The 23,521-nt window shown below is 38.8% G+C and overlaps 1 pseudogene; it reads right to left on the bottom strand.

Moving 5' to 3' along the window:
- Positions 1-23,235: 23,235 nt before the first annotated feature.
- LOC130024998 (uncharacterized) lies at positions 23,236-23,309 on the bottom strand (annotated as a pseudogene).
- Positions 23,310-23,521: the final 212 nt, after the last annotated feature.

The raw sequence follows: 23,521 nt of genomic DNA, 5'->3' as shown, positions 1-23,521 counted from the left end.
TCTGAGTCTGAGCATTTTTATTACACTCACTATTGAAGAACTTGGGAATAGCGAAGGAATAAAGGCCCACCATCACTACTTCTGCATCAGTAACATTCTTGATGTCCTTTTACCTTTACCTGCCCAATAAAAGTAGCCTCTCTATTTCTGCGTTAGTTTTATTCAGAATTCCTAAATCTAGCAAGTTTAATATTAAAAACAAACCCCAGAAAGTCCTAATCCCCCTAGTGTCTTGTGTTTCTGTTCCTGCCTCAGCATACCTGATTCACATAACTTTCTACAGACACAGAAATGCCCACATCCTTAAGACAGGTGTCATTTAGGTCAATACAAACCCCTGCCATACCTAAGAGAGGCCTTCCAGACATATTAAAAAACAACCTCAATGTACTGGTGCATTCCATTGAGTTTTACTTGGCAGTTTGGGTGAAGTGGAAAGTGGGAGGTATTTTACTGTGATAAGGCTTGGGCCTGCTTGAAAATCTTTACCCAGCCCACCAGGCCTAATGGTTCTGAATGGGACACAACAACATAATGGAGTAAGCCTCCTTTTCTACAGGAACCAAGGTAAAAGCACTTTGCATTTGTTAAAATGTCTTCTAGGTCTTCAGTTGAAATGTGATACAAAAAGACAAAGTGCTATTATTATGTTAACCTCATTATGCTGTGACTTGCTAAGAGCAAGTTTTAGAGTACTTGCACTTGTTAAAAAGCCAAAAAAGATCATCTGCTGCTGTACCTCAGACTTCGAGGCTCCTATATTTACTTACCAATTTCTAAATATGGGTGGAGTATATACTATTATGCACTTGCTGACCAATTCTGCTTGTGCAGACAGTGGGAAATAGAAAGCATAGTCAAATTGTAGTTGAGAAACATTCATATAAAATATTTTATGTAATACAAATAAATGAAGTGACAAGAATAACATTTAATATATAGATAGGCTTAACTTGATACATTGACACTATATAAGTTTCCATGATAGAAACCTTGACATAGAATCTATGGCAATTTCTTACTCAGAATGAGATGCCTGGGTTCAGGATATTTTGCTTATTGCGCTTTTTCCTTCTCATTTTAACTTTGCACAAGACTCTACATCTTAAAATTTTATAGCCAGAGGAAACATGATGTAGAGATAAATATACTTACTTTGAAGACATGAATAAAGAGAGATTGAAGATTAGAATTCAGATACTGTGATTCAGAGTGATAAGGCAAGGCCTTAGAAGTTCATGCCTCTCAGACAGTATCCCCTCTGTCAAAGGAAATCTTTTATCCAGTCTGCACTAAAGAGTTCAGTCACACGCCTCACTTACCAGGAGTCTATTATTGGAGGCTGCGAGCTTCCAGAATGCAAGAAGTAATTGTGGGGGTGGGAAGCTTCGAGGAACAAAACAGATGGCTAAAGTTGTCCCGCTTTCACATCTTAGCCCTCTGTAAGGCTGCTGGAATTGTTTATTCACACATGAGACACAGAAGTGGGGTAACTCTGTGAGCCTTGATGTTCTTATCTGTTAAATGGAATAATTTTTCCACCTCATCTGATTACAAACAAAATTAAAGATTATATATCCAGTGTTTAGAATACTGCCCATTATATTGAAAGTGTTTGGGATTTTTTTACATTTTTGTAAATATTTTTTAAATAATTTTATTATAATAGTAAAATTAGCTCTTCAGGCATGAATATGAGATACAACAAAACCACAGCTAACGGGGTTGAGAGAACAGACAATAAGAGTAGAATTCAAAAGTATGAATTCGGGACTACAAGATAGTATAGTAGTTAGGGTGCAATCCTTGCGTGCACCTGGCCCCAGTTTGATCACTGGCACTATGTGACTTCCCTAGCATCACCAGGTCTGTGATTGAAGGTCACACAGCACCCCTGGGTCGGCCCTGGTGCCACAGTATTAATGAGGTACCTTAGTACCTCAGAGTACAGTCAGTACCTCATCCTTGGGCTTTGGATTGACTTGTTGCACTGGTTATACAAGAATCATTAGAAGTTGCCCCCAGTCTCCAGAACCATCCCCCAAAAGATTAGAATTCAAAAACACATGATTCTGGATCATTTTTCCTCTTAAGGTAATTAAAGACACCTTAATAGTTCCTCAGGATTTCAATTGAGAAACAGCTGCCATTCAAAAGTTAATGCACAGTATTTAAATTATGTTCACTGTAACTCCGCAAGAAACATTTTGTAGAGTAAGCATTAGGGGATGTTTCATTTTCATAAGAAATGCAATATAATTTTTCCCATTGTGGCAAATAAAGGTGATGGGCATGTCCTTTATTCCCTTGTCACTTTGAGGAGTGATACTCACAGGGAACATAGTCCCAAATTCTTGGTCTTATGAAAATAACACAGGTTTTAGGGGTTTTAGCACAGTGGGTAGGGCGTTTGCCTTGCACATAGCCAACCCAGATTTGATTCCTCCGTCCCTCTCAGAGAGCCAGCAAGCTAGCGAGAGTATCCCGCCTGCATGGCAATGCCTGGCAAGCTCCCTGCGACATATTTGGTATGCCCAAAATAGTAACAACAAGTCTCACAATGGAAATGTTACTGGTGCCCACTTGAGCAAATCGATGAAAAATGGGAAGACAGTGCTACAGTGCTACATTTTCTTGGATAATGATTATCTACTCCATATTTTCACAGATGTTTGTCTTAACTTATACACTTCTCATTAATATTTTGGTATTTTATTATATGTCTAGGACTGGAGTGATAGCACAGCTGATAGGGCATTTGCATTGCACACAGCCAACATGGTCGACCAGAATTCAATTCCTCCGCCCTTCTTGGAGAGCCCGGCAAGCTACCAAGAGTATCTCACCCTCTGCGGCAGAGCCTGGCAAGCTCCCCGTGAGGTTATCTAATGTGCCAAACACAGTAACAATTCTCACACTGGGCAAATCGATGAACAATGGGAGACAGTGACAGTGACATTATATGTCTATGATGACTCGATTTTTTTGTTAAAGAGCTTCTGATAAAAACAAATAAAAATAATCAGCAAACTGTTCTTGTCTGATATGTGTGTAATATGGTCTTGGATGATTTCACTCCAAACATTTTATTACGTTTAGGAACTAAAAGGATAAGAATATATTGGGAAAATCTTATGTAATGAAGAATATTCCTTCCATGGAATCACCTATTCCATACTACTTGTTCCCAAACAATAATTCATTTCTCCCCCTAAACGAAGTAGCAGTTTGATCAAAATTCTAATGGTCTCTAGAGTCATGGAGCCCTATCCGTTTTCCATTGAATTTAAATTGAGTAGTACTGAGCATGAGGATAATATAGGTATCAATTAATGAAGCCCAGTTCTTAGCCAAAGAATCTCAAATCTCATGCTGTTAGTTCTCGTAAGGCTACATGAGTAGACTGAGTATTGGAGGACAGGAGATAGAGTCCTAACTCTAGAGGCTCACACTCTAACAAGTAAGTGAGCAGAGATGACAAGGAGTCACACTTGACACCTGGATCACTTTCTACTTTCCATGTCAGAGCCAAATAATGTACATCCCAACACTGTCATCAACAGTGCCAAGGGAGTAGCAGACCCAGTTATCCACAGAACCTCCTTCAGTCCTGCATTTTCTAGCACCAAAAACAGATCATATTTATTCCCACGCACTTAGCCATGCTGCACTCACCTTCTTGGGCCATGAAATCTTTGATTATAAATCCCAAGTTAGCATTATTCATTTTCTCTTTTGCCTATATTTATTAAATGCCTACTACGTGTCAGGCATCAATAGTATGGTGACTAGGTGATAGAAACTATTTATTAACTAGTTATGGATGAAAGCATTAGTCATGTTAAAAATTCACTTAAATCATGCAGAATCCAATAATCTATACTGTGTTCAAAGCAAAGTAAATCACAGGGCAGCTGGCTCCAATTCTTTTTTAAAGTAAGCAGGGTATAAATAATAAATAGAATGAAAGCGTCACTGTGAAAATTTTATCATGTGGTAAGTGTGGAGGATTTAAGAGGCTGGGCTTCTTTCTAGACCATGACATAACAGGGTGTGACCTTGGCTGAGTCACCTTTCCTGACAAGCCTCCTTTTCCTACTTGGTAAAGTACATGGATTAAGTGGGCTGGTTTTTAAAGTATTTTACTGATGAGCAGTCTCCTGTTCTGAAGCTGAAACATCATTCTGCATTTGACCTTCATCACCTCAGGTCTCAGAAAAAAATCACAAGTTACACTTGGAACCTTAAAAGGCAGCATACCAACAAGAGTGAACAAGCATTCCTCTTAGAAGTCAATAAGCCGCTATGTAAGCAACATTGATTTGGGAAAATTAATATAATGATAGGTTAATATTGGAGAAATTCTTAATCTTGGGGCAGTTGCCTACAATGAAAATGTACTGGGGGAATTAAAAATCAGTAGGTGACAATAGATCAATATTGGTTTCTTAGCTGTAACAAATGTTCCACGGAAAAATAATACATCATTGTAGAGTGTGATTGGGGACAACGTATAAGGGATAGATTCCAGGATAGTACTAATTTTTCAACTTTCCTTTCCATTGAAAATCATTCTAAAATAAAAGTTATTTAAAAATGGAAAATGGAATTGGGAATCCTCATCATCTAAGTGACTAGTGTACCAAATGGAAAACTACCAAATAAAAAATCCTATTCATATAATTAGAATTAAACTCCCCCAAACTGAGGATGAACTTCCTACACCATTCAACCTCTTTGATCACCTCTTTTAAAATAAAGGTTAAGGAGTCCAACCATAAAATGCAGAGCAATAAAAATCATGTTAAGTTTATAAGCTCATAGTGGAAGACAAAGAGTCTGAAGAGATGAGCTTTGGTTTCCCTGGTCATTTATTTGGCTATCTTTTGGAAGCAGAGCGTGCATGCACTCATACACACAAACACACATACAAACACACACACACACACACACACGAAGGAAAAGTCAATAGTATTAGTAAATGTACAGTGTGTGCTAAAATGCATGTGGATTAAAGGAAAATGCCCAACCATTTCTCCTCAATAATATTAGCAAATTCTTATATAACTTAAAGTATTTAAAGTCTGCAAATCTGGTCTAATTATATCTTTAAGACATAGACTTTTGAAAGGCACTCCCTTTGATCTACTCATTGCCTTTTGATATACTGTATTAACTGGAAACACCAACGACCTTTATTATGATTCTGCAGCCTTAGCTTTCTGCTCACAAATAATTGATGCTCCCTTTGCACCAGGCATAGTTTTCAACTGATAAGCAGCAGGGTAATTGGCACCTTCACAGGACATTAGGAAGGAGAGGGGAAAAGATCACACTTTGCAGATAGGAAGCAGTCAAAGATAACCAAATAATCATTTTCCTGCTAAGTTCTTCTGCACATGTTATATACTTGTATTTTCTACAGTAAATATCAAGTGTTATATTTTTCAACGCATCTTATAGGAAAAAATTGTCCTGTTGTCCCTGGATTTGTTAAAGATAAGATGTTGGTATTACTATTTACTCTAAGTAACAAAATTTTATGCAACTTCTAGTAATTAGTAATAAGGTAAAAGGTAAAGGTAAAGGCCCTCCCGTTGATCGTCGATTTGCTCGAGCAGGCCCAGTAACGTCTCCATTGGAGACTTTGTTGTTACTGTGTCTGGCATATCGAATACTCTCGGTAGCTTGCCGGGCTCTCTGAGAGGGGCGGAGGAATCGAACTCGGGTCGGCCATGTTACATGGAGATGATTATTTCTAAATTAGAATTAAAACCCTATATAATTATGTGTAATTCACTGTCACCACAAATACAATATTAGTAAAGAATATAGGTTAATCTGTGATTTACCTTTATAAACCTAATTTTTATTCTGACTAAGCATAGTTTTTTTTTTTAAAAAAAAAGAACCTCTGAGGGCTGTAGCGATAGCACAACCGGTAGGGTGTTTGCCTTGCACGTGGCCAACCCAGGTTCGATTCCCCAGCATCCCATCTGGTCCCAGAGCACACCAGGAGTAATTCCTGAGTGCATGAGCCAGGAGTAACCTCTGTGCATCACTAGGTGTGACCGAAAAAGCAAAACAAAATGAAACAAAACAAAACAAACAAACAAACCTCTGGCCTTGCCAAATTTGGGAGAAAGTTTATTGTATTTTCAGGACAAAATCTTTCAGTGTGATTCTGATAACAGCACTGGGCATATATTTTAAATTCTCTGCTTCTAAATAAATCAGATGACTCCTAGGAAAATAACTGAACAGTAAGTGTGTGAGAGTTTAGGAGGCTGGGCTCCACATAGACACTTATTACTCTATCCCACCCACCTATCTCCTGACCTCTGGTGAAGACTGTAGATGAGACCGCTGTCTCTAGTGGCAGATCAGTAAATGGGAAATGAAGGGAGAAAATCTTAATCTTCTCCACCAGTATCAACCACCAACAACCTTGGTCATTTTTCCATTGTAGGCCCTGATACAAATTGACGTCAGCCTAGGAGAAAGTGTCCATACATCCCCAATCAAATCCCTATCTGCTGGGCCAAGCACCACTAGGCCAAGTTACTCCAGTCTTCCTACCATTAGTTCCTTCCAGTCTTCTCAGACGACTTCCTAAACTGAGCCACATCTGCCACAAAGCTTTTTCTCTGCTCCTCCTTTGAAAATATTCTCTTACATATGAGGAATTTTTCTAGACGCAACCCAGTTAGTATCACAATATTAAATAGTAATTTACCATATTAGTGGACTGGAGTGATAGCACAGCGGTAGGGCATTTGCCTTGCATGCAGCCAACATGGCTGACCCGAGTTCGATTCTTCCGCCCCTCTCGGAGAGCCTGGCAAGCTACTGAGAGTATCTCGCCCGCATGGCAGAGCCTGGCAAGCTACCCGTGATGTATTCGATATGCCAAACACAGTAACAACAGTCTCCAATGGAGACGTTACTGGGCCCGCTGGAGCAAATCGATGAACAACAGGAGGTCAGTGACAGTGACAATGACCATATTAGTAAAAATGTAACACAATTTACCATTTTCTTTAAGATCACAATAATAAATATAACATTATAAAACTTATGGAAAATTCATATTTCTCCAACAAAAATAATTAGCAAGATATGTGGCACTGATCTTATAATTTTTTTTGTTCTTATCATTTTTAGGGGTGTGCTCCTCTCCTTTATATTCAACTTAAGATAGTGGAGGAGAAAAAAATGAAAAGAAACACTATCAGTAACAATACTGTAAACCACAGTGCAAAACATAAACATATGTGTATATATACATATATACATATACATATGTGTATATGTACATATGTATACATACACACACGTGCACATGTATGCTTACGTGCACACTCACACACATACACTCTACAAGGCTGCCTCTTGTAGAAGCAGACAGGTTGGTGGGAAACATATGGAAGGTAAGAGAGGGCATTGGTGGAGGGAAATGTACACTGGTGAAGGGATTGGTATTGAGACACTGTATGTCTGAAATCCAATTATGAATAATTTTGGAACTTAATGTTGACTAAATAAGTTATTTTAAAATAAAAAATATTAAAGAATAATTATTTATAAAGTTATTCATGGCTCATTTTTGAAAAATGTTCTGGCACCAATCCCACCACTAGTGACAATTTCCCTTCCCCAGTGTTCCCAGGTTCGCTCTCATCCCCCAGCCCGCCTCCTTACCAATCACACATAGATTTAATCTTTCCAGTTTAGATTCATGCTTATAGACAGAAGTCCTCACCACAGCATGGTCACAGTCACGGTCCTCCCGTTGTTCATCGATTTGCTCGGCGGGCCCAGTAACGTTTCCATCGTAAGACTTGTTGTTACTATGTTTGGCATATTGAATACATCACGGGTAGCATGCCAGGCTTTGCTGTGCGGGCAAGATATTCTCGGTAGCTTGCTGGACTCTCCGAGAGGGCCTGAGGAGTTGAATCCAGCTCGGCTGGGCCGACTGCAAGCAAGGCAAATGCCCTACCACTGTGTTATCGCTCCAGTCCATCACCACAGCAATTAGGCAATAAAAAGAAATAAGATTGATCCAAATTGGGAAAGAAGCAAAACTCTCATAATTTGTGGACAAAGAGATAGTACAGTGGGTAAGGCACTTTCCTTGCTTGTGGTCAACCCATGTTCTATCCTCAGCATACTATAGATTCCTCCAAGTACCACCAGGAGTGATCTCTGACTGCCAAGCCAAAAGTAAGCTCTGAGCACTGCCAGGTGTAACTCAAAAACAAAATAGATAAAAAGATAAAATAAGTAAACTATCATAATTTGCAGATGACATCATAATACATGGGCTGGAGTGATAGCACAGCAGTCGGGCGTTTGCCTTGCCCATAGCCGGCCCAGTTGAGCTTGGTTCGATTTCTCTGCCCCTCTTGGATAGCCCACAAGCTATTGAGAGTATCTCGCCAGCTGAGGAAAGGCTGGCAAGCTACCCGTGATGTATTCAATATGCCAAACACAGTAACAACAAGTCTCACAATGGAGACGTTACTGGGCCCACTGGAGCAAATCGATGAACAATGGGAGGACAGTGCATTGCTATCATAATACACAGAAAACCCTAGATATTCTACTAAAAACCACTTGGAAACAATAAGCTAAGTCAGTAAAGCATCAGGCTACAAAATGAACCATAAACATCAGTCACAGTTCCATAGGCAAACAACAAAGTAGGAGAGAAAGATTTTTAAAAACACTATTCCTTAAAATTGTGTCCATTGGGTTCCTTAAAATTGTGTCCATTGGGTTTTGTAGCACTGTATGAATGAAATCCAATCATATTTGTAATGGTCTATCACACGATTATTCAATTTTTTTAAAAAACAATTGTGTTCAAAACATCACATGCTAAGGAAATCAACTTAAATATAATTGACTATTAATGATTTGCAAACTATTAGTCACTATTGAGAGACATGTAAGTGGAGTGAATATTTTAAACAGAAGTATGATATGCTGCCTGAATTTGTCACAAATAGCATAAGCTTGAAAGCCTTCAGGGTCAGGTGAATGAGACCCATTGTAATTACTGGTTTTGGCATATCGAATACGCAACGGATAGTTTGCAAGGGTCTGCTGTGCAGGTGGAATACTCTCGGTAGCTTGCCAGGCTTTCCAAGAGGGATAGAGGCTTTTGGGGCAACTTCTAATCGCCCTCGTAGGTGTTACCATATTTGAACCCTATCAAATATGGTACGGCAATTCCGGAAATTGAGGAAATTCATTGAGGTTTCTCAGGAATTCAAGATGCCGCTCTGTCTAATGTTCATTGATTTAAAGAAGGCCTTTGATTCTGTTGAGACAGAAGCGGTCATTGAAGCCCTAGCCAATCAGGGCATTCAAGCTCAATACATCAAGATCCTCTGTGAGCTGTATTACGGATTCACTACCAGGATCTCACCATTCTACAAAAAAGTAATTATTGATGTCAAGAGAGGAGTTCTGCAGGGTGATACCATTTCACCGAAACTCTTCAGTGCCACCCTCGAGAACTTCATGCAACGACAGGAATGGGAAGGAATGGGAGTGATGATAGATGATAGGCAACTACACCACCTCGCTTTGCTGATGACATTGTTTTAATAACACCAAACATCAGTCAAGCGGCACAAATGCTGGCCGACTTCGACCATGAGTGTGGAAAGGTTGGACTACAGCTGAATCTTACGAAGACAATGTTTATGAGAAACAGCCTCGTAACTGACGTTCCATTCGCTCTCAATGGAACGACCATCTCCGAATGCAACAGCTATATGTACCTAGGTCGAGAAGTTAACATGACAAGTGACCTGGCACCCGAGCTGCACAGGAGGAAGAGAGCGGCTTGGAACGCCTTCAAGATTGTTGAAGAAATAGCTAAGAGGACGAAGAACCTCTGGCTCCGGGCACATCTCTTTGATTCCACTGTTCTTCCTGCATTAACATATGCCTCAGAGACCTGGGCCCTAAGCAAACAGGATGAGAATGCTATTAGAGTCTCCCAAAGAAGAATTGAAAGAGCTAAGCTTGGAATATCACGTTTCACTCAAATGAGAGAAAGAATCCGGAGTTCTGACATCCGTAGACGATCAAGAATCAGGGACACTGTCTCATTTGCCAAGGCGTCGAAAATCAGATGGGTTGGTCACGTAATGAGATTTAAAGAGGACCTCTGGACTAGAGCTGTTACTGACTGGATTCCATGGGATGTCAAAAGACCGCGTGGCTGCCCACCTACCCTATGGTCCGACTTCTTCATCAAGATCATGAATGATCAGTTTGAGGCTCTTCCTGTTCCTAGAGTGAACAGACACCATTGGGCTACACTAGCATGTGACGGGGACAAATGGAGACGTTATGGTGCCCGCTTGAGCAAATCGACAATTAACGGGAAGTCAAGTGATCAGCATAAGTTTCAAATTTTCAAGTGATTAAACTTTTGAAAAGTTTTCATTCAATACCATGAACTCAAGAACCTTCCAGGGCTCACAGCTTCTGAGATTTAGAGACAACTGCTGGACTAGAGCCGTTACCGACTGGATTCCATGGGATGTCAAAAGACCGTGTGGCCGCCCACCTACCAGATGGTCATACTTCTTCATCAAGATCATGAACGATCAGTTTGAGGATCTTTGTGTTCCTAGAACGAATGCTCATTGAGCTACACTAGCACACAACAGGGACAAATGGAGACGTTACTGGGGGCCACTCGAGCAAATCGACAATTAACGGGAAGTCAAGTGATCAAGTGATCAAGTGAACTTAAAATGAAGAATACAGTAGAAGTATTAAAAACATATTGAATTAATGTGTTAAATTATTATATATCTGTCAGATATCTACCATAGGAAATTCTCAAAATTACAAAAGGACATATTCTGTCAGAGCTATAATCATCACATCTAAATACATGTACAAAAATAAGGGTTAAAATACAACATTACACCTACATAAGAAAATCATTTTGAACTGGCAGACCCCCTGAAACAGCCAGGTACCCAAGGGGTCCACAGATGCCACTGAGAAATATTAGGTAAGATAACCATGGCTGGAGCGATAGCACAGTGGTAGGGCGTCTGCCTTGCACGCAGCCAACCTGGCTGAGCCACGTTCAATACCTCCGCCCCTCTCAGAGACCCTGGCAAGCTACCGAGAGTATTCAATATGCCAAATACAGTAACAAGAAGTCTCACAATGGAGACGTTACTGGGCCCGCTCGAGCAAATTGATGAACAATGGGAGGACAGCTCCTCCAACCATGAAAGCTTGACCCCAAATAGCCAGTCATTCCACTATAGTTCTCTTCCTTTGATAACACTGGTGGCATATAAACTACTGATAGACTTGAATGGTCTGAGTAATTTAGAACAAAGAGAGAGGTTTAAGAATGTAGCAGAAGCCTCAAAACTTGAAGACTCATCATGGAAGGATTATGAGTGATAATACTTTCATTTCATAAATGATATCGCAGATATATATGTGAAATCTGACCTACCCTAGTCTGCATACCAATTCTCCCTTGATGACTTATCCTCTAAGGCCTCATTAATAGGTGTCCTGACTTCACCACCAGCGCCTTACTGCTATCTATTAAATAGCTATCTAATAGCTATCTATTAAAGTCCTAAAAGGTACCAAACTGCTTAAAATCATGTCAGTGATAGTGTGCAGTCACTTGTATCTTCAAACTATGAACTTAAACACATTTGCAATAATTTTACCTAAAGTCGAAGAAATAGCTAAGAGGACGAAGAACCTCTGGCTCCGGGCACATCTCTTTGATTCCACTGTTCTTCCTGCATTAACATATGCCTCAGAGACCTGGGCCCTACGCAAACAAGATGAGAACGCTATTCAGGTCTCCCAAAGAAGAATAGAAAGAACTATGCTTGGAATATCATGTTTCACTCAAATGAGAGAAAGAATCCGGAGTTCTGACATCTGTCGACGATCAAGAATCAGGGACGCTGTCTCATTTGCCAAGGTGTCGAAAATCAGATGGGCTGGTCACGTAATGAGATTTAAAGACGACCACTGGACTAGGGCTGTTACCGACTGGATTCCAGGGGATGTCAAAAGACCACGTGGCCGCCCACCTTCCAGATGGTCAGACTTCTTCGTCAAGATCATGAACGATTGGTTTGAGGCCCTTCATGTTCCCGGAGCGAACAGATGCCATTGGGCTACACTAGCACGTGACAGGGACAAATGGAGATGTTACTGGTGCCCACTCGAGCAAATCGACGACTAACGGGAAGTTAAGTGATTAAGTTAAGTGATAATATTTTTTTATCAGTCCCCAATGTACTTCCTCTTTCAACCTCTAAAGTTCCAGAAAATTCTTTTCTATACTTCCTACCTTACACATTTGTACTTTTTTCGAATTCTGTTCCTTCTTTTCTTCTTCTTTTTAAACTTTTTTATTGAATCACTGTGAGATAGACCATGACAAAGCTATACATGACTTTATTTCAGTCATTGAATAACCCAACACCCATCCCTCCCCAGTGTACATTTCCCAGTACCAGTGTCCCCAGGTTCCCTCCCATTATGCCCCACCTCTCAACCCCAACCCCTCAGTCCCTGCCTGCCTCTATAGCAGGTGCTTTTCTTCTATCTCTCTCTCTCTCTCTCCGCTTTTGAGCTGCAATATTGATACTGAAAGATTATCAAGAATATCCTTTTACCTACTTTTAATCCTCAGATCTTATTCAGCATAATAATTCCCAGCTATTATTTTATTCATTCTTGGCATGCATTTCTAATGTCAATGCTTCATGACGTCTTCCCCCATGCCAAAACACACCTGTGCTCCCAGCACATAACAAGTAGCTGAGGACCATTTGTATCACACCAATTGTCTATCCTTCTTCACATAACTGTCTCCCCATTCATCTGAGGGAGAAAGACAGAATTTATCTTAGCCACATTTGGAGTTGCTCCTCTAACCAAGCTCATGTCTGGTATACCGATGTGTAATGAATTTCTGATCCATAGCTGTTGAAGGACATGAAAGCCCTGATAAAGCAATGAGTGTTCCCTAGTCACCACTGATTTAGTTACTGAGATGAATTATCCTGTTAGACTATCTTTCTTCTGGCTCATAGGATTCCTTCCTGCAATACTGATACACAATGAAAGATTGATACAACACAAAAGATCCAACACAAAAGATCAAGCTGCTGTGATAGCAAGAACAAAGCCTGCATTTCTGTCAATTGTATGGAACAAGTCATCCTATATAGTTCATTCTCAAGCAACTATGTTTTGTTGATGATATCTAGTCAAGCACTTACCATGAAATATGTCAAATTATAATCACAGCATGCCTATTAAGAAGAGATTAGCCCCATTTCATGGATGAAGGAAGAGGATTGCAGAGTATCTTGACCCAAACAGAACTGGCCCAGCATTGGAGCTAAGTTCTCAATATCAAAGCCCTTCAAATAGAGAAAGATGATTCATTCTACAATATTATTTAAACAAAAATTTTCTGAATCTGAAAAAATATTCTATTAGCAGTTGATTACAGTAGATTAAAGAGGATACTATTTTTTTGTTTTTGCATAATGAACACAAAGAATAGTGTAGGAAAAAAATCTGCCCCAGATCTGTTCGAACCAGAGAACTTAGAATTTGGGTCTCAAATGTGCTTTTACTATTGCCTTTGGGTACTTTATAAATGAAATAGATTAGCCCTCTATTTTGATAATAAGCAGAATTTACTTTCCAGACCTGGTATCACGTTTTCACTTAAGTGTAGTTAAAATTTTCCTTAGAATCTTATAGGGAAGCAGTTGATGCATTTTAATTACTATGATATGGTTGCAAAGGTATAGCATTGCTAAATATAGTTATCAGGTAAGAATGGAGAGTGTTGGTGGAAATAAAGTCTATACTATTATACAACACCCAATCCCCCAAATAAGCACTTATATCTGTCCTGATGATGATATTTCTATATTTGTTTTCCAATTAGCACAGTGGGTAGGCATTTGCCTTGCATGCAGCCCATCCGGGTTTGATTCCTCCTTTCCTCTCTGAGAGCCCGGCAAGCTACCAAGAGTATCTCGCCCGCATGGCAGAGCCTAGCAAAATCCCCGTGGCATATTCAATGTATCAAAAGCAGTAACAATAAGCTTCACAATGGAGAGGTTACTGATACCCACTTGAGCAAAAATAGATGAACAATGGGAGGACAGTGCTACAGTGCTACAGTTTTCCAATTGTAACTTAAATTAATGCAATAGACCATAAGGCAGGATGAGAGAAATCTACCTATTGATCACTTTCACTGTCACTGTCCTCTCATTGTTCATCAATTTGCTCGAGCTGGCACCAGTAACATCTCACAACAAATTGTGAGACTTATTGTTACTATGTTTGGCATATCGAATACGCCACAGGGAGCTTGCCAGGCTCTGCTGCATGGACGAGATACTCTAAGTAGCTTGTCAGACTCTTCGAGAGGGGCGGAAAAATCGAAACTGGGTCGGCCGCATGCAAGGCAAACACCCTACCTGCTGTGCTATTGCTCCAGCCCAATATAATAGGTAAATAATAGTTTTATAATATATATCTGAAGGCTTAAAATATGCTTTTCATTATGAGAATAATATGTTACATTTGAGGAAGAAAACCCCTACCTGAGACAATTCTAGTATCAGACTATTTCTGTAAGAGGAGACCAATGTCCTGGAACCCAGGAAAGAACAAGAACACGTAGACTTTACTTATGTAAAGAGAATGTCCACAAGTTAAGAGACATCAGGCAAAAATCATGTGTGAGAAAATAGTCTCTAGGAATAAGCAAAAAGAAATGACCTGTAAAAATGTGCTTTTCCCCCTTTGTTTGGATTTTCATGACTTACTTTAAGTTATATAATTTAACACAAAACGATATGCTTGAACTTTAAAAAATAACTTTTTTTCATTTGTTTTGTTCTGTTTGGGGCCATAGCTGGTAATACTCATGGATTATTCATGGCTCTGCATTCAGGAATCACTTCTGTTGGTGCTCAAGGGACCATATGGAATTCGGGGAATCGAACCCAGGTCTGCCACATGCAAGGCAGGCACCTTACCTGCTATACTATTGCTCCAGTACCCCAAATAACATTGTTTTTTAAAAAATGTAACTTCAAATTGCAATTGAATTATTACAGAATTTTTGTTTTAAAGGAGAAACTGGGAATTCTTATAGGAATTTCTTTAAAAATTCAGTTAAGACAGTATCTTAGTATTACTTTACGTAAACTTTTTATAATAAGTTTTCATTGCAAATGGCAATATCAATAAAACACAGACGCTACTTTTCTGTTACACAGAGCATAAGAGTATATGAAAAATATATATCAGAAACCTCCAATTAGCCAAATCACCCCAGATATATCAATCCCCAAGCTGAATATTTTGGCCTTCTCAGAATGGGGGTGGGCAGATGTCTATCCTTGCCAGAAGGCCCACCAGCCCCCACCCACACCAAACATCTTCCAACACATAGATGGCCAAGCTCCACACACAACAACTCCTAATTTTACAGTACTGAAAGCCCAGCAAGAGCACACGTTTGGTGGGGAAAGTTGTGTAGAAGCTCAACAAACTCAGTGAGTGAAAACAGTAACACAGAAGGCTCAACTAGCACCAACCAGCCCAGTAAATCCTCAGACAATGCCTTTGGTAACACTATTGTGAGATATAACAACGATCATAAATTGACTTTTATTGATCTACTTTTTTTATGATTCCATTTGCCCTTTTGTTGTAGCAAACAATATGAAGAAAATTTCTTTGTACTTCAAAAGGGGCAAGTTTGGTGGATGGTTGAAAAACTGGGGATATTAGTGAAGGAAAAGGCACGCTGGTGGTGGGACTGGTATCAGAACATTGAGTGCCTAAAACTGTATTATGAACAACTTTTTAAATCAAAGTATTTAAACAAAAAATTAAAATATATGTATCAGAAGTATTTAAAATAGCAAACTAATATTGTAATGAATGAGTTTTGATTCAGTACATTGCAGTGTGTTACAAAAAATCAATTTATAAAATTAAGCATTTCAAGTTTTATTTGAAATCTTTATAAGGATAGGCTCACCATGTCATTTTTTTAATATATTGTTGATTTTTCTTGCAACAAATGTGAAGCATTCTTAAATCTCCATTTTATGCTAATCACTCTGTTAGCAAGGATTTAGAGACACATATTGAAATATTTGCTTGAGCGGGCTCAAGCAAATCAATGAACAATGGGATGATAGTGATACATTGAAATATTTTACAGAATTATAAAGTAAAAGTAAAGTAAAGTAAAGGCCCTCCCGTTGATCATCGATTTGCTCGAGCGGGCCCAGTAACGTCTCCATTGGAGACTTTGTTGTTACTGTGTCTGGCATATCGAATACTCTCGGTAGCTTGCCAGGCTCTCTGAGAGGGGCGGAGGAATTGAATTCAGGTCGGCCATGTTGGCTGTATGCAAGGCAAATGCCCTACCCGCTGTGCTATCGCTCCAGCCCAGAATTATAATTTTTTTAAATTGTATATATTGATATAGGCCACTTGCAGTGGTACGTGGGAACCACTAGCACCATAGTAGATGATGTTCAGTTGTTCTTTGGTGTCAGGGATTAAATTCTGAGCATTATATATGCTAGGCACTTGAGACACATTCCTTGCCTACTCCACCCTTTTTCATGGTTTGTTTTTCCATTAAGGTATTTTCTAGCTTTCAGTTAATCATAATTATATTTTTTCTTTATTAGATAATTGCTTGTCTTGAAAACTTTGAGTGATTTTTAATAAAAAGTTTGAAAAGTAGCTTCAAAATTAAAAATGAAAAGTTATTTGTATACATTTGTCAAACTTTCTTTATTTTCCCGTTATTTAAGTACTTAAATCACTCACATTCATTCCAAACTCAATATACACCTATGTATATGTGCATATTAAAATATTTGTTTGCTATTACTCTCTTTTCCTAACATCATTAAGGACAGTTTAATGATGAAATAGACAAACTTAATTTGTCTATTTCATTGTCAGTTTTAAAACAGTGTTAGCAACTGAGGTGGAGAAGCAGATAGATGAAAATTAGCAACCCAGACCAGAACAGAGAAAATCTGTATTTTTAAAAACACTTTGAAAGAAATTTCCATTCCCCTAGGACATGCAATATTTACAAATCACTTTGATCAGTAACTTAGCAAATTAGTATATGATTTTCCTAGATTAATTACAGAGATATTCAATAATAATGACCCATTATGTTACCTACTACATCCTTAAACCAGCAAGCTAGAATATGCCAGTTCATCAAATGCTGCTTAAAGGAAATAGTATCTGTACTGATTGATAAATCATGCAGGCACCCAGAGGAAGTGTGAGAGAGTCAGAGAGGCAAATAGAAACAGAGACCAAGATAGACAGAGACACCAAGGCACAGAGTGCAATGTTGGAAACCCTGCAAAGGTTCTCTCTGAAGATTAATATTTGTACCCAAAGCTAAAGAGAACTAGGATTTCTATTCATGGTTAATCCAATGCTAGTTAATCCAGCTACTAGAAGGTGGGGGATCTGGGTGGAGGAGACCCAGTCCCGAACTGAGCATGCTTGGAGATCTCAGCCCCGGGTCCCACACACCTGGGTTCCTCTGCCGGTTCCTTCCTGCGTGAGGCTCGTCCAAGTGTGTGGAGAGTGGTCTCCAAGAGCCATGTAACCCCATCAGTGGCCCGGTGCCAGTCACTGTCATAACAGTTTGTCAGAGTACTTATTAAGCCCACTCGTTCAAAGTCCTTAGGAATTGAAAATTGAACTATATGTCAGGCCACTCTCTTCTTTGCCTTGATAGTATCATAACAATTCAATTATTAGATACTGGTATAATTACTTTTATGGTGCCTGTGATTCTTAGTTACATGATCAAAAGTCCCATTATATGATGAATGCTTTCTCTTTTCAAACAGGTTTTATTGAGGTGTTGTGATTTGCACTACTGTTGATGCTAGTTCCTTGTGTATGTCACCTAACATCAAACCCCTCAGCAGAGTCTCTTTTCCCTCTACCAATGTCCAATGGCCTTCCCATTCACCAGCCCCCTCCTCTCAGATACTCACCTCCAAAGACCAATTCTCCAGTTGTTGCCGTTGTCTTTTTTTGGCTCCCTTATTGTTTATGTTTTTGATCCCACATAAGAGAGAGAGAGAGAGATTATTCTGTATCTGTCCCTTTTCTTTAGACTTCATTTGACATGATACCCTGTTAGTTTCATGCACAAAGCAGTAAATTGCATGATTTCCTCCTTTCTTACTGCTCCATGGTGCAAACATACCACAACTTCTTGACCTGTTCATCTATGGTTAGATATTTGAATAGTTTTCTTGGTTATTGTACTAAGTGATGCAATGAATACAGGTGTGCATATATCCTTTCAAGTTAATAATTATGTGCTTTGGATTTAAATGCAAGATCTCAAAGAGATATTAGTACACATGGTCGTAGCAGTATGCTACAGTAAATAGGTGGAAGAAACTCAAATGCTTATCAGCAAATGTGACATATACATATAACGGATTGCAGTTCAGCCTCAAAGGGATGAAAATAATAACACATGCTACAACATGGATGAACATGAAAACATTATTTAAGTCAGATAAGTCATCATGAAGAGACATGCTGGATTTAGAGAGAGAGTTTAGCAGCTACGACATTTGCAGTGTTTGCCACCAACCCAGTTAGATCTCTGGCACCACATATAATACCCCCCGCTCTGTCAGGAGTGATTGTGAGTATAAAGCCAGGAGTCAGACCTGAGCACCGCCAGGTGCAGCCAAAACCCCACCACTGCCAAAAAAGGTAAGTAGTATATTTTGTTCACGTAATGATCTAGATTAGTAAAATTTCTAGAAATAGAAGAAAAATGGTAGGTGCTGGAAATTTAAGGAGGCAAATAATGGGGATTTGTTTAATAGGTAATAGGATTTCAGTTTTGCAAGATTAGAAAGTTCTAGATACATGCTTAATGATGTGCATATACTTCATATTAAAAAGAGCTATTTGCTTAGAAATTATTAGAAATATTTAAATTATGCACTTTTACCACTGTTAAAGATAAAATAAAGCATTAAAAACACATGATTTTATATATGATAAAAAGTTTGATTCCATATTCATTGCAAAGAACCCATTTAATGTACATGCATATCATCTAAGATATCTGAAATTCACGTACAATAAAGAACAACTCTTCATTGCATGGATCTGTCCTGAACTTTGTACAAAATTTAATTTCCATCACACCTTTCTACACAAAACAAACACAACTTCCCCTGACATCTTGATAAAAATTTCTTCAAATTTCCAAATGTTGCTTACAGATGGAAATTATGCCATTAAGTCATAAATTATGACTCAAGAACCAACAGCATGGGTGATTACTTCTAAGACAAAAAGGATGTTTAGGTGTTTTCTCTTACTTATAACTATGTCCTTACATCCTAGCATGTATTTAGTACACACTCCTCAGCATGTTCATTGAATAACCATTGAGGAAATAGTAAATTTTCCCTGAGAATGAAGATTGTGTTTGTTTGAACCCCTTCTTTGAACCCCTTAGGTTACTTTTCAGTGTATATCATGGACTAGACATTCAAGTATATTTTAAAAATTCACTTGACAAATAAAATGACACTAAAATATTCCTTTGTGTTTGGGTCACATCTAGCAATGCGTACAGGTTACTCCTGATTCTATACTCAATAATCTCTTTGGACTGTGTTCAGTAGGACCATATGGGATGCTTGGAATTGGACCCAGGTCTACCTCTTGAAAGGCATTTTAATAAAATAGAAATTACAGACTTGAATTACAGGCTAAGAACTTACAGAAATAAGAGAAGCTGGTAATAAAAACTAAACTCCTATCCTAACAAAGCACCTGCAGCCATACCCACAATCCACAATTGCTGCTACACTAATGACCCAATTTTACTTCATCATAAGTAATCTCTGCAGAGATACCAAACCAAGAAAATTCCAGGTACAAAGTGGCTTTCAGGTTGAGAACTATGGGGTCTTCTCAAATAAGGGCAGACATCTTCCTCCCACTCTTCATACTTCCAGGAGCTCCAGCAGTAAAACCCACTTCCCACAGCTGCCATCGTGACAACTCATCGGCCAATTCTAGACATTCTCAAGTTCTGGAATGTATTTTGATCTCATGTCATAATAATAGTTGTAAGGGAGCTATGATAGTAGAGGTGTACTAGTAGCACTCTTAATAATTAGTGCTTTTACTCTGAGCTGTTACTTTTAACATGAGCATCTACTTGTTGAGTGTCCACTATACAGAACACAGAGTTTACAATAACTGTTGATTCTTATATGCTCCTATAAACTTTAAACTCATGGATGTACTTGCTGCCACATCATTTCTTTTTGTTTGCTTGCTCTTTTGCTTTTTGGGTCACACCTGGCTATGTACAGGGGTTATTTCTGGATCATGCACTCAGGAAATACTACTGGCAGTGCTCAGGGGACCATATGGGATGCTGGGAATCAAACCTGGGTTGGCCATGTGCAAGGAAAACGCCCCACTGTGCTATCGCTTCAGCCCCCTTTTTATTTCTTTTTATTATATTTTCTTAATCACAAACCCATTACAAAACGGTTCATTATTGGGTTTCAATCATGCAGTATTACAACACGCATCCCTTCACCAGTGTATATTTCCCAGCACCAATGTGTATATTTCCAGTGTATATTTCCCACCATTCCAACTCTGCCCCCCTCCATAAGCCTGCCTCTATAGCAGGCACTTTTCTTCTCTCTCTTCCCCCCCTCTCTCCTTACTCCAGGATCTATGCTCAGGGATCACTCCTGGCAGGTCTTGGTTTTCTGGGGATATAACCTGAGCTGGCACATGCAAGGCAAGAATCCTACCTCCACTGTACTATCTTTCTGGCCTCTGAAGGACTAACCTCAGACAAATAGAGTCACTTTACCATAGTCAATGAACTATAAAAGTCTAGGACATATATTAATCCTTCCTCCCTGAGAAATATTTAGCCACTAACTAATTGGAATTGGGGTATAGAAATCCAGCTCCCATTGCTATATGTCAGAATAAATACTTGAATATGTCTTTCACTCCTGTTTCTTCTCCAGTGCCAGGCTCAAATGATTCTCAGTGAGACTAAGCCTAAAATTCCATCCTTGCTTAGTTCCTTCTACTTCACTATCTCTACCACTCTATTTAAGTTTAGTCACCCTCACCCCCAAGAAATCCATATAAATCACTTCCATGCAAAATCACTTTCTTTGGACCTACTCTGACAAGTTCAAATTAAGACATTCTCTGAAAAATTAGTAAATTTTTACTAATTTTTAAAGTTCCTGATATGTAGTAGAATCCAGTGAGTGTTTAAAAAGAAACTCAACTACCCATTAAGAATAGAAAGCAACATAGATGTATCTCCCCATTCTACTAATGAGACAATCAAGAATATGCACAATCAAAGAATTTGCATTGAAATGCATGAAACTTCACATGATAAGTGAATTCAGTCAGAAGGAGACAGGCATAGATTGATTTCTTCCATATGTGTAATTTAAACAAACATAATTTGGTAATATCAAGGTATCAAAGACAATAGCACCTGAGAACTGGTTTATGGAATTGAGTTTACCAAGGGTAGGGTGTGCTTGGGAGGAGACCCTAGCTAATGGTGAAGGATAATGAACACTGGATGAGTGTGTGGTGTTGGATAATTGTATGCATAAAGCCCTATCATTTTCACTATTATAAATCATAGTGCTTCAAATAAAAATCAAAAATAAAAAAACAATAGTAACTATGAATGTTGGTCCTGAGACCAAAGAGGTAGTATGGCAGGTAGGACACTTGCCTTGGATGCGGTCAACCATGTTCAATCCCCAGCACCCCATAATGGTCTCCTGAACTCCAGTAGGAGTAATCGCTGAGTTACAGAAGCAGGAGTAAACCCTGTTTTAGTGCATTGAGAAACAGAGAGATATCATGCCGCATTGGTCTCTACTGGTACTAAATTCTCTCTTGATAGTACCCTCTTTTAGAGTCAAACATTTACTAAATAACCTGTCTGGAAAGGTAGACAGCCCTAACCTGATTTATCAGGTGACATTTTTGGAATTGAAACTTATCAACTATCAGGAAACAGTAAAAGTGCCAAAGTCAAACAGATCTATTTCCTAACACAAGACAAAGAGAAGACATTTTGAAAAAGTGTTCCTTAGTTTGAGGCAATGCCAAGGAGAGAGAGATAAAAAGTAATAACCTAATTTTCATTAAGTGATTGCTCTCATAAAGTAAAAGAGAACTTGTCCTTACTAGGACATTAACCCTGCATTGCTCAGACAATTAAGGAAACTCATAAATTAATCTGCAATAATGATGTGTAAAGAAAATGTATCTGAACATGGAGAGAAAGAAAAAGAGTAAGTTATCAGGGAGAAAATTTCATCCATTCTATTTAAAAGACAATCTATAACTTCCATGGCTTTATCCTTGCAAGTCTCTTTCTTTTTTCCTTTCATGATATCTTCTCTCTTCTCTTCATCTTCCTTCCCCACTAACCTTCAACTTAACAGCTCTTCTTATAGATATTTAAAGAATATTTAATCACTTTAATAGTATTTTTCACAAAGAACTATAGAATCCCTTCACAGTTACATTGAAATTAAAATTGGAAATAAAAAATAAAACACTGTAGCACTGTCCTCCATTGTTCATAGATTTTCTTGAGCGGGCAACAGTAACGTCTCCATTATGAGACTTGTTGTTACTGTTTTTGGCATATTGAATAAATCACGGGTAGCTTGCCAGGCTTTGCCATGCGGAAAATATGGTTATGAATTTGTAAAGTATGATCTTTGATTTTATTTTTATTTCCTTTAAATTTTTAATTAAATTTTTTAACTATAGGGGCTGGAGCAATAGCACAGCAGGTAGGGTGTTTGCCTTGCACATGGCTGACCCCGGTTTGATTTACAGCATCCCATATTGTCCCCTGAGCACCACCAGGGGTAATTCGTGATTGCAGAGCCAGAAGTAACCCCTGTGCATCGCCGGGTGTGATCCAAAAAGCAAAAAAAAAAAAATTGAACTATAAGCATATATTTGAAAAAGGGAACATGAAGGGCAAAAAGGCACAAGTCATAAAGTACAGATCTGGGGCCAGAGAGATAATAAAGTGGGTGATACTTTAAAAGAGATACATTAAAGAGATACTACACTTGATCTTAGCCAAAAGGCCGAGAAGCGGTAGTAAAGGGTGCTTGCCTTGCATGTGGCTGACTTGGATTCAATTTCCAGTACAGCCAGAAGCAATTCTTGAGCAGACCCCAGAGCCAGATGTACGCCCTAACACAGCTGTGTGTGTTTCTCACCCTATGAAAAGATAGACTGATTTACTTATTCTGTGCAAGGCACTGTAAAAACATGTTAAGTTCTAATTACATATCTATCAAGAAGCTAT

This window comes from Sorex fumeus, unplaced genomic scaffold (assembly GCF_029834395.1).
Source record: "Sorex fumeus unplaced genomic scaffold, SorFum_2.1 ptg000029l, whole genome shotgun sequence".
NCBI classification, from domain to species: domain Eukaryota; kingdom Metazoa; phylum Chordata; class Mammalia; order Eulipotyphla; family Soricidae; genus Sorex; species Sorex fumeus.
The sequence above is the reverse complement of the archived record's forward strand: the minus strand, read 5'-3'. Positions and strand labels throughout refer to the sequence as shown.